The sequence below is a fragment of the Petaurus breviceps genome, unplaced genomic scaffold (assembly GCF_028583685.1).
Source record: "Petaurus breviceps papuanus isolate PSGF00001 unplaced genomic scaffold, PetGlider_PUasm1.0 90925, whole genome shotgun sequence".
Taxonomy (NCBI): domain Eukaryota; kingdom Metazoa; phylum Chordata; class Mammalia; order Diprotodontia; family Petauridae; genus Petaurus; species Petaurus breviceps.
The window spans coordinates 17,190,584-17,195,599 of NW_027187380.1; the positions used below are offsets into that span (position 1 = coordinate 17,190,584).

The 5,016-nt window shown below is 38.9% G+C and overlaps 1 pseudogene; it reads right to left on the reverse strand.

Annotated features, from left to right (window-relative positions):
• Window positions 1-2,941: 2,941 nt before the first annotated feature.
• On the reverse strand, window positions 2,942-4,418 carry LOC138152266 (NAD-dependent protein deacylase sirtuin-6 pseudogene; annotated as a pseudogene).
• Window positions 4,419-5,016: the final 598 nt, after the last annotated feature.

Below are 5,016 nucleotides of genomic sequence, written 5' to 3' on the forward strand. Positions count from 1 at the left end.
TTTCTTTCTTTCTTTCTTTCTTTCTTTCTTTCTTTCTTTCTTTCTTTCTTTCTTTCTTTCTTTCTTTCTTTCTTTCTTTCTTTCTTTCTTTCTTTCTTTCTTTCTTTCTTTCTTTCTTCTTGTTCTTGTTCTTCTTTTTCTCCTCCTCTACTTCCTCCTCCTCCTTTTCCTCCTCCTCCTCTCTCTCTGTCTCTCTCTTTCTGTCTCTGTCTCTCTCTTCCTCTCCCTCCCTTCCTCTATCCCTCCTCCCCTCTCTCTTCCTCTCTGTCTGCCTGCAAGCTTATTGCAACAACTCTGGGCCAAACCAGACATCTCATGAAGCATATTCCTCATCTCTGTTATTTGTAGTTGATGCGGGATTTTGAGAGGACTTTTCCTATTTGGCAGAGTGATGTGAAAAGTAGAGGTATGGGGGGGTGTGCATGTGGGAAACCTTTACCCAGCGCAATTACAAGATGTAACAAATGATTATTTCTTCTTTCTTTGTTTTCCCTATGAAAGTATAGCTTCTCATCCACTAAAAAGAGATGCAGTTTGAAATAGTGGGGAAAAAAAAAGAAACTGGGCATCAGAGAAGTTCTGGGTTTGAATCCAACCTTTGACCAGGGGTAAATTCTCTCCATTTTAAATATATATAAAATGGGCAAAATATCTGTAGTACTTACCCTATGGGGCTGTTGTGAGAATTAAATGTGATAGAGTATGTAAACTTCTCTACAAATCTTACAATGCTATATACATATTGCTATTATAATTATTCACTAAAGTGAATATGTAGAGATTTTTTTTTTGCTCATCAAGGAAATGTCACTTCCTATACCTTAGAAAGAGCTTTGGTATCAGGAGACTTGAGCTCAAGTCTTGGTTCTAAGGGCATTTATTGGCTTTAGGCATGTTATTTAACCTTTCTGAGCCACCTTTCCATATATGTGTGTGTAAGAGAATAATATATATATATATATAATATATAAAAATTAGAAATATTTTATTGAATGTAGCCCCCGTCCCAAGCCCATTGGTATAGACAACTCTCTTTATTGGTAGAGATGAACGCTTTGCTCTGTGTGAAGGGTAGGGTGGAATTGATGAAAGGTAAGAGAGCTTCAGTCTTTGTCAGAACCCTTTGGGACTCTTCATGGCTTTGGGACAGGGATTACATATAATATGATATGAGATGATATGATGATTAATATAATATAGAATAGAATATATAACACATGACACCATATTACATATAACATAGAATAGTATGATATGATATATAGATACCATATATGGTATACACATGATATAGTATGTAGTATACCATATGTTTATGCTATATATTTATACTATGTATGTGAAATATATGTTGTATATGCTATGATTATAATCTCTATAATAAAATATACACCTATGCCTAAACATATATATGTATATATGTGTATGTGTGTATACATATATGTATATATATATGTGTGTGTGTGTATAGTTTGACATTCCGAAGACGCCATGACTCTCTTCATGTGTGAACTCCTTCCATTTTTTCCCATCCTATTTGAGTCCTTCATATTTTCTTCATATTTTCCCATAAATCCTCCATACAGTTTAATGTGTAAAAATGTACTGTCCTCATACCATAGCAGGAAAGAAGTGGTTTTATAGGCACAAGGAGAACCTCTTGATAAACCACATACCATTCGGTTGCCCTTATAGTAATTATAGTGGACAGTTGCATAATGCTTAGAAGTTTGCAAAGCAATTTACAAATATTATCATGTTTGATCCTCACAATAACCTTGAGAATTAGGGGTATTATTAGCCAGCTAGGCTGTTGTGAATATCCCATTGGTTTTGTGTAGGTAAGCATGGGTAGGCCTGTGGTCATGTGCTTTTCCTACAATTTGATATGTTTTTGCTGCTGGGGATGAGAGCAGGAGTGGGGAAGAGCAATATTTCCTCTCCACCTCATCTGCTTGTGTCACTTTATTCTGGAAATCTAAGAAGAAAGTATTAAAAAATAAAAAGTCTAAGCTGGCAAATAGCTCTTCTTTATACATCACAGAGGAAAATGTGGCTCTTCTGGAAGTTATCTCTAATTCTGCATCTTGTATTATAATTCCAATCACTAAGATGACTCAAGATATGCTTGAGTTATCTCAGCCTCTTATATGTATAGGTGTGCCTACAATATAGGGCTAGTGTGCCTGGCTGTACCAAAGAGTGCTGCTAGACCCTCTGGTTATACCCAGAAATTACTTTGTAAATTGTGGAATGCTTAACAACAATAACAGCAATAATAAATTTATATATAGTTCTTTCCTCTAAACAGCCCTTAAAAAAGGGAAACCTAGGGGCAGTAGATGGTGCAGTGAATAGAGCACTGGCCCTGGAGTCAGGAAGACCTGAGTTCAAATCTGAACTCAGACACTTAACATACACACACACAAAAATCTAGCAGTGTGACCTTGGGCAAGTCACTTAACCCCAATTGCCCTACCTTCCCCTCTCAAAAAAAGGAAACCTAATTTATTTTAATATTAAAAAACAAAACAAGATACCCAGACTTTCCTACTCCCATCCCAAGATCACACATTATGGGAGCTAGATGGGCTAGGCTAACTTCATTTTATTGATGAGAATACTATTCCAAAGTCACACAGGTAATGAGTGGCCAGGCTGGGATTCCAATCTGAGACCTTTGCTTTCACGAGAATTTAGAGCTGGAGGGGCCCAGAGATGTTACTGAGTGCACACTGTCCTCCCTCTTTGTACAAGGGGAGAACCCAAGGCTTAGAGTAGCTTGAGTTCATACAGCAACATAAGACCAGTTCAGCTGAGAAATAAGTCCACGTTTACTCTCTTAGGCAGTCTTTGTGCCAATGGCAGGTCCTCTTTGCCATATTCAGGCCATGAGCTGTTGTTCTAGGCTGGGGGCTCTGCCTTGATTCCTGGAAGAAGGAGTAGAAGGGTCAAGGAATCAGTCTTTACCTGCATGGGGAGGGAAGGCATCCAAGGATGGAGCATGTTCCATCACAAGGGGTTCCTGCCACTCACAGATCTCCAGGCATAGATGTTTCATGAGTTTGGCTATAACATCATTGACACAGCCATGGATTTGAAGGTCATCCTGGAGGTCATGTTTGGGGCCCCGCCTACAGGTTGACTATGACTAAGAGAATTCTTTTGTGTTTGGTGAACAGAAGCAGGCAGCCCAATCATGTGCCCAAAGTGATGGACAGGTCTGTATTCCCATTGACTTCATCTGCAAATTTCAAGTCCCAATTAAGCAGAGCATCTTCCCAGTCCAGGATGGTGGTCATCAGCTGCCTCCTATAGGCCCAGAGGCCTTGTACTTTTGCTATAGTTGCCTTGAGTGTTTTGCTGTCCACCACCACCATGAACATATTGCATCTTACACTAGGAGCACTCTATCAAGAACATTTTCCCAGGCATCTTAGCCAGTTTGTCCCTAGGCAAACCAGAGAGCATGTATGACTCATCTATATTGTGGCTTACCAGGAACTTCAGGACACCCACCAGCTCCAGTTATGATAGTGCCATGTGGGTGTTAGCAGACCAGGTGCTCTCAAAATGTTGTATCGGAGTGACAGGCCCCATTCCTCAATGGTCCCCTGCAGTCTGGGATGCATAAGGAAATGCCGATGTCTACACCCATGTGTAACACTGCATTGGAAGATCCCTGAACCAGCTATACCAGCTCCTATATTTTCCTTTATAACTCTTCAGGGGAGGCTGAAGATTTTGGGGAACCCACACTTGCCCTTGACTGGATAAGACAAGAACCTGAACACATAATTCACTGATATCATTGCCTTGGCCATAGCCCAGGCTGGTTCAGGGAGGCCTGTCCTGTGAGTTATGGTATACAAGTATTATTTCCTCTTTTATAAATGAAGAAATAGAATATTAAGGGACTTACTTAAAGTTATGTAATTAATATGTAATTGAATTGAAAGAAATAAAAGGAGCCACTCATTGTATTTGAGTGGCTAAAATTTATAAGAGATGGCCTGCTAGTGGTAATGCTACCAAGAAATAAACTTTTTCATTTAGCATTTGCTTTATTAGGGTATTACATGGGGCTAGATGAAAGGTGTTTTAGATATACTAATTATATATTATATTAATTTCTTTAAATATAATTTAGCCAGTAATTTATTAATAATTGCTAGAACAATTGTTGACTAGCATGGATTCTTCCTTACCAGCCAAGAATCCCAAGCCTGAGAGTTTATATACCTTTCCAAGAAGCTTCTGTAGAATTCTAAGCAGTCATATTTAACTACACACCCTGCACAGTTGCTACTCAGGAACAGAAGATGGGGGGGCGTGGCTAGGTGGCAGTGAATAGAGTCCTGGAGTCAGGAGGACCTGAGTTCAAATCCAGCCTCAGACACTTAACACTTACTAGCCTTGTGACCTTGGGCAAAGTCACTTAACCCCAATTGCCCTGCCCTCTCCCCTCCAAAAAAGCAAAAAAAAAAAATAGAAGGGAAATTAAGTCAAAGATACATTGATGATATCAATTTTTAACGAATCAGTAAGGTATAGTTGTGAGAACTTCAGAATAAAAATGTGGTGAATTGCAGAGTTTCAAATTTTTAGAACTGGAGATTTTCATATTTGTAATATTATTAGGTTTACTCAATCAATTAATATTGACTCTACAGCTAGTGGCTTAAGGTATTGGTCTAGTTATTTCAGGCAGAATGTTAAGGCTTTTCAATGCTATTTTGCTTATAAGTTTGAGGCTTTAATTTTCTTCTTTAACTAGGACCAGAGCTCAGGTCTCTGACCTCAAGGGATTGTCCTTCTCTCCAGTGCCTCTCTCCATACATGTGAGCTTTCTTTCTCTTTATCTCATAAGAATCAGGTATTGGAGGTGGTTGGAGCAGGAACTCAAGCAAGTTTCTGCTTTTACTCTGACATCTTGGCTCTATCCCCTATCTCATAAGAATCAAAAAGAATGACTATCATAATTTACTTTGACCTTCTGAAGGCACCATGATTCCC